Raw genomic sequence first — 11733 nt, 5'->3', positions numbered from 1 at the left:
CTTCATGAGATTGATGCAGAAAACGTAACCATGAGATTATTCGTGCAAACTTTTGCAGGTGAGGTAAGAAAATGGTTCAGAGCTTTGACAGCTAGAAGTATTCCCACATTAGAAGAGCTTCAAAGACAGTTCTTGGATCATTGGGAAGTAAAGAAAGATCATCTTCAAATCACTTCTGAATATACCAAGATCAAGCGGAATCCTAGTGAGTCCGTGCAAGACTATTGTATTAGATTTAATGCAATTCCTGATGATTTGAGGCCATCTAGAAAGTCAGCTTTTCTTAAGTTCCCGGATGGTTTTGATCCGGACATGGCTTATCAATTAAGAGAGAGAGATACAACTACCTTAGAAGAAATGTAGAAAATTGCCGTTAGTGTTGAGGCAAATTTGAATGACAAGAGAGCTAGATTGAAAGTTGAGAAGAGAGTCTCAATAAAGGAAGAAGCTTCTACCTCAGATCAGGTGCTCTGCAAGGTAGAAAATATGATTGAAAGGTTAACACTTGATAAGCCTGAACCGCGGATCTGGAATCCTAATTTCCGTGGCCAGCAGCAACCTCAATTCAGGATCAAACAGCTTGAGCAGCGATCACAAGAACCGACATCACAACAACAGCAAGTAAAGACACCTCTTCAGCAGAATTTTGTTGGTCCCGAATCTAATGATGAAAACAATGTAATAGGAGAAGAAAATCACTTCTTTACTCCTGATGATATTCCCACCTTTATCACTGAAGATGATGAGTATGCAGAAAGTTCAGTTGTACAGCAAGATGCAGATTTTATCTTGGCAAATGACACAACTCTTGAAGAGGAGTCGAATGAGTATCAGAGAGGTTATATGCATGCTTTTTCCGCCCAGCAGCGTCAGTATTCACTAAGAAACAGAAATGTCCCCATCAATCCAATCCATAAGAGAAAGGAAGTTCCAACATCTAAGAATGAGCCACCTATTGTACCAAATAAAGGAAAAGAAGTTGATGATCCTACTCCTAGCAAATCTCCACCAGCAAATGAAAGAGTCAATCAACCAATTGTATCAAAAGATAAAGCTGAAAAGAAATATGTTCCAACCAAAGAGGTAGAAAAGACTTCCACTTTTAGTTTAGAAAATGAAATTTCTAAATTAAAGGTATCCATTCCCTTGACTGAACTGATGAGGAACAGCAATTATAGAGGTCAAGTCTCCAAAATTTTGAATTTTGATCCAATGTCTGATATGGTGAGTGTGGAAGATGATCAACTTGAATTGATTTTTGGACCAGCATTGAATGGTGAGTCTCCAGACAGTGATGTGCCTCCTTTTTATATTAGTTTGAGAGTGCATGAGTTTGTGTTGCATAATGCTATGTTTGATTCCGACGCCTCCCACAATCTTATGCCGAAAGCTATCATGGAGAAGTTGGGTTTGGACATCACTAGGAAATACCATGATCTTTATTCATTTGATTCTAGCAGGGTGAGATGTATTGGGCTCATTAAAGACTTGGTGGTCAGTTTGGATCAGATTCCGGCTAAAAACGTTTTGATGGATGTGGTGGTGGTGGATATACCTCCTAGATTTGGCATGCTTCTTTCCAGATCTTGGGGAGCAAAGATTAAAGGAACAATGCAACTTGATTTCTCCTATGCAATGATTCCTTTGTTTGGCCAAATGAGAAAAATTTATCGGGAGCAAAAAATGAAATACATGATTACAAGCAAGGAGAAACCAATTAATCATCTGATTAATTATGTACACACATATTTAGAGTCTTTTGTTTTGTATTCAGATAGTTTCAATGAGATTGATAATCAGTTAGTTGCAACAGATGATATTCCAGAAATAGCAGAGAATTTCAGAGAAGTTTTGAAGAAATAAAGTCAAGAACAGGACAATACCATTCAGCGATCAGGAAAAGATAATGGACAGTAAGCAGAAAAAATACAACAAACAGAGTTTCAGCGCTTAGAAGAAGAGGAAGATGGGTTGTGGACCATGGATTTCGATGGAGCAGTGGGAAATGATGGTGCTGGAATTGGTATTTGGGTACGCAGTCCTTTTTCTACTTCGAACAAAGTGCCTAGTAATGTGTGGGTATGTTCTTACAAGCTTGCTTTTGATTGCTGAAACAATGAGGCTGAGTACAAAGCTTTGATTACTGGCCTAAAAATCCTAAGAAAGCTGAATGCTAAGAGGATTGCTGTATATGGAGACTCTGAATTGGTGATTAAGGAAGTTAAAGGTGAATATCAAGCAAAGCATCCTCGGATGCGGGCATACCGGAATGCTGTTCTAGACATCTTGAAGCTGTTTTCAGACTATACCTTGACGTGTGTGCCTCGTATTCAAAATAGTATTGCAGATGCACTTGCTAAGGCATCAAGTAATTTGAAGATTCCTATGAACTCAAGTAATAAATTTTAAATCCATGTGAAACATCGGCTGACTGTCCCAGACAATCAGAGATATTGGCAAGTTTTCCAAGATGATGAGGAGATTGATGATTTTCTGCAAAACAAAGGTAAGTTCAAAGATACCTCAATTGATGTAGAACATGATGATGGAAAAGATGATGTGCAGATCAATCAAATGGAATTGTTGCAGCTTAAGGATAATGTGATTCCTAAAGGCTTGATACCTTTATAAGAACTCTTTGATCATGATGATGTAGCCCGCAAACCAACATTGTAGCCAATAGAGAAGGGAGTCGAAGAGGTGAATATTGGAACAGCTGAACATCTGAAGATGGTAAAGCTGTCCAAAGCATTGCCACAAAAGGTAAAATCCAAATATATCAGTTTGTTGTCATCCTTTGCTGATGTGTTTGCTTGGGACTATTCTGATTTGAAGGCATATGATACCAATATAATTCAGCGCACAATTCCTATTAAGCCTAATCAGAAACCTTTCAGACAGAAGTTAAGAAGGCTTAATCCAAAATTGTTGCCATCAATTGAGAAGGAGGTAAACAGGTTGTACAAATCAGGAATCATCATCCACATCAGATTTTCCGATTGGATATCTAATTTGGTGCCTGTACAAAAGAAGACAGGTGAGATTCGTTTGTGCATTGATTTTAGGAATCTCAACAAAGTTTCATTGAAGGATAATTATCCGCTGCCAAAAATGGATCACATACTTCAGTGAGTAGTTGGAGCATCTCATATGTCACTACTCGATGGTTATTCTAGATATAACCAAATTTTGGTCCATGAAGATGACCGAGACAAAACAACGTTCACCACTCTGTGGGGGACTTTTCATTACGTTAAAATTCCTTTTGGTTTGAAGAACGCATGTGCCACATTTCAGCGGGCAATGGATATGGCTTTCGCAAATGAGAAGGATGTCTTCTTGGTTGTGTACCTTGATGATTTGACAGTGTTTTCTAATTCAGATGAAGAACACATGTATCATTTGAAAACTGTCTTTCAAAAGTGCAGAAAATATGGTGTGTTGTTGAATCCCAAGAAGAGCTTGTTCGCCATGGATGAAGGCAAACTACTTGGACACATCATATCAAAAGATGGCATTCGCATTGATCCAACACGTGTAGAAGCAATTAAACAAATTGATCTTCCCCGGAACAAGAAGGAGATTCAATCTTTTAATGGTAAGATGATTTTTTTACGCCGCTTTGTACCTAATCTTGCTGAACACCTAAGAGAGATTACAAACATGCTTAAGAAAGACAACCAAGTGAAATGGACCGAAGAGGCTGTAAAATATTTCAATCTAGTAAAATTGGCTCTTTCTTCAACTCCGGTTCTAATCAGCCTGGATTACACTCAGGATTTTATATTGTTTTCATTTGCTTTGGAGCATACTATGGCAGCTATATTAATGCAGAAAAGAGATGAGCATGAAAGACCAATTTCTTTCTTCAGCCGAACTATAAGAGATGCAGCCTTGAAGTACAACATCATTGAAAAGCAAGCCCTTGCACTTGTAAAAGCATTGAAAGATTTTCGTGTATATATTTTGCATTCCCATATTTTGGCTTATGTTCCTAATGCTGTTGTCAAAGATATTTTGGTACAAACAGATCCAGAAGGAAGATGAGGCAAGTGGATTGCAGCTTTGCTGGAGTATGATGTGGATATAAAGCCCACAAAGCTTGTTAAAGGATAGGGATTGGCAAAGTTAATGGCTGAATCAAATCTGCACGTCTTGAACATAAATCTCATTGTTGCTATGTCTGATGAAAATGAGGAAGGTCCATCAATCCAGGTAGCTGAAATCTTTGTTCTTTCTCCGTGGTATTCAGATATCATATATGTGATTCAGAATTTGTCCTCGCCACCTGGTATGGCTAGAAACAAAGCTAGAACTCTTAAGTTAAAGGCTGCTAAGTTTTGTATTTTGAATTCTGCGCTTTATTGGAAAGATCCCGGTGGCGTTTTGTTGAATTGTTTGGTGGAAGAAGAAGCGAAGCAGGTCATGGAGGATTTCCATAAAGGAGATTGTGGCGGTCACCTTTTTTGGAAAACAATGGAAAATAAAATTCTGAGGGTCAGATACTATTGGCCGACATTGTTTGTTGATGTGTTCAAGACTGTCAAGAGCTATCATAACTGTCAGATTTTTGAAGGAAAGTAGAAATTACAGCCTTTGCCGCTTAAACCCATTGAGGTGAGTGCTCCTTTTCAGCAGTGGGGGTTGGATTTCATTGGTGAAATTCATCTTGCTTCCTCAGGTCAACATAGATGGATCCTCACGGCGACAGATTATTTCACGAAGTGGATCGAAGCAATTCCCACTAGGCAAGCTACGGATGTAGTAATAATTTCATTCCTTGAGAATAATATTTTGTCTCGTTTTGGTTGCTCGAATAAGTTAATCACTGATAACGCAGTAGCTTTCAAGTCAAAAAGGATGGTTGAGTTTTGTCATAAATATCACATTACTTTGGGGCACTCAACTGCCTATCATCCTCAAGGCAATGGATTGGCGGAGTCTTCCAACAAATATTTGGTTAACATCATTAAAAAGTTGCTACAAATAAACAAGAAGAGTTGGCATAAGAAGTTGGTCCATGCACTTTGGGCAGATCAAGTGAGTCAGAAGAAATCCATTGGTATGTCCCCCTTTGAGCTAGTTTATGGAGTTGATACAGTGTTTCCTACTTCTCTCGCAGCTCCGGTTGTCAAACTTCTTCAGGAGGCTGGTAGTGAAGATGATCCAATGCAGGGAAGACTAAATCAAATGATCCATTTGCAGCAGACACGGGAAGAAGTTTTTTAAAACACATTCAAGTTGCAGGAGAGAATTAAAAAAAATTATGACAGAAAAGCAAAGGCGGACAAGTTTCAGTTGGATGATGTGGTGCTGAAGTGGGATGCAAGGAATGAGGAAAAGGGCAAGCACGGTAAGTTTGAAAATCTCTGGAAAGGCCCTTTTAAGATTGCAACATATGGAGGTCAGAATGCCTTTCTTCTGAAGGAGATGAACGAGGAAGATTGTCCAAGAGGGCTGGTCAATGGCCCGCTGCTCAAGCGGTATCATTTTTGAGTTATTTCTGTTGTTTACATTGTCACTGTAAATACCATTTTATTTCAATTTCCATTGCAAGTGTGTGCTGTGATCTTTTCTTCAGTCTGGGGCCCGAAGTGAAGGCTATAATTCTAAAGAAAGATTTCAGTTTTGAGTTCAGTTTGTCGAGTCAGTTTTTCAGTCATTTCAGTTTCACAATTGAGTCGTTTTGAGTCAGGTTTCAGTCAATAAATGAGTCGACGTCTTGGGTTCTTTATCGAAATAATGACTCCATATCCCAATGGACGAAGACACTGTCTAGCTCTTCCAGAGATCTGTTGTTCTTGACACCTCCCAGGAGCTACCATCCCCATTGGAGCCAATGTTAGAGTCGGTCTAGTCATCCCTCTGTCAGAGATCATTTCTCTTATTGCATTTCATTTTTAGGTGTCTCACTCGATTCACTCAGTTGCATTTTGCTAGGGGCATGCCATAATCTGATGAAAGGGTCTTGTCATTCATTACCCCTCATGCCTTATCCATGCTGGCTCAGGTCTGTTCATCAAAATCAAATTTTAAAGTCACTTACAGTCCTGTCTTAGTCTCTTGATCAGCAAAAGTCATTTCAGTCACTAGGTCTAGGGTTAGTTGATTTGGTCTTCAATAGTGTCCAACAATGCCAATAGACCCATGAGGGAGGTCCTTAATAAGTTTTCATTTCCAATATTTTCATCATCATATGCTCGACTATGACTTTTCTTCAAAACTCTGTTTTGAAGAAAATTCGTCATTTCGTTTTGTAATAAATTGCCATGTAATTTTCAAAAGTTTTTCAGTTGTTGAATTCTTCAGATGCAGCCCTGGTCATCCTTTTCCCAAACTCGATGCCATCATCCCTGCAAAAAATTGACAAGAATTTCATCATTCTAAGCCAAAAATCAAAGAGGAAACAAAAAGAACAGAGTTGTATTAAAATGAAAAAGTGCCAAAGTTAAAACATAAGAAAGTGGGTTTTTGGAGAAGCAAAAATCAAACCCACCACTGTGTAAGACATTTTCATTGTTTAAAACACCATTGGTATTCCAAGAGATCATTTGAAGTGGACTTGAGTTTGGAAGGAGCGAATCTATTGTTTGAAAGTCAAAACTGTGTGTTGGACGAGGTCGCGGCGCATTGGAGGAGGTCGCGGCACATTGGGCCGAATTTTCCTGTGTAATTTTGCACTGTCGCGGCACATCCAGGAGGCGTGGCGCACTGGGTTTGTGCGCGGCACACAGAGACGACAGGCCAGTTTTTATCACTGCAGTCATCAAAACTCAAATAGCACCATGTCTTTTGCTCCAAGTAAGTCTGAGCATTCTTGCTATTGAATTTAGCTTGGTTGGGTATTGTTTGGAGCGAAGCTTTAAAGGTTTGAAGTTTGAAAATATAAACCCTACATTTATATCAAAATCTACTCCATTGGGTTGTGAAATTGGTGTTTTCAAATGGTGATTTTGGTGCCAAGTCTCCTCTCCCACTTGTGATCCCGTCCCTTTCATAATCCTATAATTATAGTTAATCCCTTATACTTTAAACTCCCAAACCACTCATATCTCTGCTTCCCAATTTCCCTATACTAAACTCCTATCATTCCCTAGCATTCTCCCTTTCTCGTATCATTCACAAAATCCCTAAACCCCCACTCCCTAAACACAATCAAGTGACCGTTTGCTCATTTTAAAGGTTTCACTTGACAATTTTCACCATCCACTTTTCCCCCTGTCCCATATTCCTCACAGTCCCTCATTTTTCTGTGGCACATTGGCATTAAAAACAAAACATCTGATTTTCAAACCAAACCAAACACCTACTTGACATACACCTATGCAGCATCATGACAGACACTAATTCATCATATGAGCAAGACAGTGATTCTACAACAAAGCTTCATGCACCAAGGAGGCCTCGTAAGGGTGTCAAACATGTTAGAGAAGAGCCTACCTCTTTGACTGAACTACAAACCTGCCCACTTGCCATGACATGTTTTCAACAACAGTCATGTTTTTAGTATTGTGAATTGATTGCTCAGGTTCAGCATCACTAGGAGTTGGCTCGATTATTTATTTTACATTTGCATGATGGTCAGGTAACTCTTGCGGGTGTAAATTTTACCTTGACACCAGAGACCATTTCTCAAGCAACAGGAATACCAAATATAGGTGAGGAATGGAACAAAAGAATGCAGGTGGAAAGAGCATATTATGAACCATATATCAAGCCTAGTTATATGAAACAGCTCAGCAGGGTGTTCCCTTTCCGGTTCTTGAAAGAATCTTATGTGTCCTTGATGAAACTCATTATCAGATACTTTAGTTGTGAGGGCCGCTTCTCACGCCTCTATACATACCATATCATATTGTTGATGCATTTTACGAGAGTGAGGATGATGAACATTCCTTATTTCATGTGCCAAAACATCAAGAGGATGACCACTCTTGTGCAGAAGAAGACTCTGAAACAGCAGTACAATAGCATTTACCACTATGTGCTCTTCAAGATCATTGTTGTGCATCAGCTTGGTTTGCAGGGTATCAAATGGGAAGCTTTCATGTCCCGTGAGTTTTTCACAGCTTCAGTAGTTCATCAGGAGGTTGTCCATCATACCAGTGAACCTTCATATCAGCATGGAGGTCAGGAGGCAGAGACTACTAGTATGCCGGCATATGTCACCTATCAGAGAGGCACGAGGGGATTGTTTGCAGCGGCAAAGCAAGTGTTATCTCCACCCGGTGTGGAAGGGGCCTCGCTTCCGACATCAGTACCACAAGTACAGGACAAAGGCAAGAGGCCTATGAAGGATGAGGGTCCTTCAGGAGGCCAAGACACTAATTTTATTCTCATCGATGGTGATGTGAGCTCTTCTAGCTCAAAGCTGAGGGAGATTATTCAGGAGCAGAAAGCCGAGATAGATGCATTGACCGACAAGTTGCAGAGAGCTCAATGGGTCATCAATTATTTAGAGCAGCAAAACAAACAGTTGGAGGATCAGCATACAGTCATGGAGTTACAAAACATTCGGCAAAACCGTCAAGCTACCCGAAGGAGGGGGATAGAGTTCACTTCATTGGAGCAGGAGATAGAGGCTGATCGAGAGTCTTCGCTTGAGAGGGCCAATACTCATCTTGAGAAGTTGTTGGCGAAGGCAAACAAGGACAAGGACATGCTCAGGGACATGAAAAACCATTATTGGGCACGAAATCACGTTTGCAATGCAAAGATCAAAATCTTGAAGGCAAGACTAAGGAAGGCACTAAAATGACGCAAAGGCATGATAGGCTCCAAATCTTGGTCGAGGCTTCCTTGGCTGAACATGATACTCAATAATAGACCTCTAACCCAAATTTCAAGGAATTTGGAGAAAATTTTGTCAATTTTGAATTTTTTGGCTTTAAAACCGGTTTTTATGCCCAACGTGTAGCGCCACTTGGCACGCGCTTATAATTAGGAGATCCTCTGGAGGAAAACTTTGCATTTCTAGATTTTTTATCAAAATTTATGCATGCTCATGGATTACCTAAGGATTTCATCAAGTTCTGGGTTGCCTAAAAGGTCAGAAACACCCTAAAAATGACCTCTCTGCCACCTTTTGCACCCACACGAAGCAGTCTTGGGAGATTGAAGTTTTGGAGGGGCAAATGACATCCAAATCCAGAAATTCTACTTGGGTTGGAAAGTAGACAGGCAGGTCTTTCCAACGAGCTATTTTGGGCTCAATTTGGACTTCGGGAAGTGCCTCAAAATCAGCTCCAAAGTTGTGCTATGCATACAGGTTTTGGGCGCGGCGCATAGAGGATTTTTGCCTATTTTTAACTGTTCAGCTCAAAAATTCGCCCAGTTTTGACCAGTTTTGCTTTTTGATGTTACTATTGACCTTTCATGATGTAATTTGATAACCATGATGTAATATCGGCATATTTTTACTTGTTCTAGAGGATTCACTCACTAAAAGGTAAAAATTAAATGAATGAATCAGTTTCCTGGCATATAGGGGTAAGTTGTTTGACTACCTAGATTTTAGTTCCTTGTTTAGAATTAGTTCAAACAGCTCCTAGAATGATGAGCTTGACTCCTAGAGGCAAGGGAATAGGTTTGGCTTGTCTATATTATGTAATTTCTAAGTCCTTTTCAGGGTTGGATACTTGGGATTGCTTGGCACTCTATTGTACATTTCATTACTGCAATTTTGGCAAAGGAAAGACCAGGGTTTTGCAGCACTTGTTGGGATCCATGTGGCTCTATGTTTTGATGGTGTGTTTCTGTATGTATTTGTAAGTTCACTGGTGTTTATGTGTATCATTTTCCCTTTTCTTTTCTTCTGCAATTAAACAAATGAGTGATTAAGGTAGAATTCATTGGGCTGTTATGCTCTGCCTTGAAATTTTGTTTAATTCTACATGTTTTCATCTGTTTGAGGAGGACTCTTGAGACCCTCTTGCCCTCCTTATCTCCTCACTGGTCTGATCCATCCATTCATTCAATCCGGAGCATCAAAACAATTGCCTTCCTTGCCCCAATCAGAACTCTGCAAAAACTAGGCCTCATCCTCGGACCCAAAATTTGTCTGTCCCTTTTTTCCAAAAAAACCCTTAAAAAACTCAAATCAAATCCCTGCACTTCATACCTAGCCTAATATCAGTTGTGAAATCAGTCATCTCAAACCCTATCGATTATCTTTCGCTGAGATTGACCCAGAGAGAGCCCTCTCCTGTCCTCGTAGGGCTAGATACGAGGCTGAGTGTGGTTTGATGTGGACCTAGAACCTTGCCTTTTCAACCTGAGGCAAATCTAGGCTCTAACAATCTACATGATGCTTGATGTGCCTTGCTTTGTCCTTGCCTTGGCTCTTTTTAGGCTGATCTTGAACTGTTTGAGTTACCATTTCGAATTGTTCAATGAACTTCTTGGCTTTTTCCATGTCACCATCAATAGCAACATCCTTATTACCAAGATGGTACAACAAATTATGACACAAATGGTAATCAAATTCCCCTACTTGGTTCTCTTGACTCAAGCCTAAATGTACATTTTGAAAGTATGCATATTGTTGAACATAACTTTCATGCAAAACAAAATTATGCTTGAGTAAAGTAGCTGCACTAACAATAGGCCTAGAAATCATATCATCAACCTTGTTGTATATACCTTTCTTATACCTGCTGACCAAGTGGAATTGTTGTAAGGATCCCATCTGTCAAAAGTTCCTTGATTTCTGCAACTTTGTCACTACACCATTGAAATTTTTTGAATGACATAAAATGGGCTTACAATATTGCATGAGGACTGCACCCATGGCATAGTCGCTTGCAAGTACATGAGTTGAACCGATCTTTTCTTTCAAGACATCAAATGCCTTTTGTTGTTTGTCTCCCCACTGGAAGAATTTTTCCACACTAGTCAATGCATGCAAATGAGTTGTGATAGAAGAAAAGTTAGTGATAGACTTTCTCCAATATTGGGCTAATCCCAAAAAACTTCCTACTCCAGTGATTGTCTTGGGCATTGGCCAATTCATCATGGCATTGACCTTGGAGGGGTCTATCTTCAACTCACCTCCTTCAACAATATGCCTCAAGCACACCAAAGAAGTTTTACCGAATTCACACTTTAACATCTTCAAAAGCAACTGTTCTTTCTTCAAGACATCAAGTATTTTTCTCATATGCATGACATGTTCATCAATATATTTTCTAAAAACTAATATGTCATCTAAATAGACTATCTCATCTAGAAATGGCTCCAACACATCATTCATAATATGCATGAAAGTAGTAGGAGCATGGAAAATACTAAAAATCATAAGTAGCCATTCAAACAAACCTTTTATGTTGAACGTCGTCTTCCATGTGTCTCCTTCAGCAATTCTACTTTGATGATAGACAATCCTTAAGTTCCACTTAGTGACATGATTTCCATTCTTCTTGGGCACAAAAAGGATAGGTGACCCATATGGCGAAGGAGATGGTCGGATGATCCCTTTGTTAAACAACTCTTTTGTTTCCTTTTATATTTCTGCATTTTCCATTATTGACATCCTGTACATGCCAATGTTAGAAAGATGGAAATATTGCTACAATGGTATTTCATGTGGGATTCCCCTCTTGGGAGGTAATCCATTTGGTTCCTAAAACATCTCATCATTTTTATTAAACACCTCAATCAAATCAGATTTCAATTTTGTATCACCAACCTTCAAACACTTCATAAGCAACATCATTCTTTGGTTTGATTATAAGA

This window comes from Pinus tabuliformis, chromosome J, assembly GCF_031772625.1.
Source record: "Pinus tabuliformis cultivar Carrire ecotype Pingquan chromosome J, CPIR1, whole genome shotgun sequence".
Taxonomy (NCBI): Eukaryota; Viridiplantae; Streptophyta; class Pinopsida; order Pinales; family Pinaceae; genus Pinus; species Pinus tabuliformis.
This window is presented reverse-complemented; position numbering follows the sequence as displayed.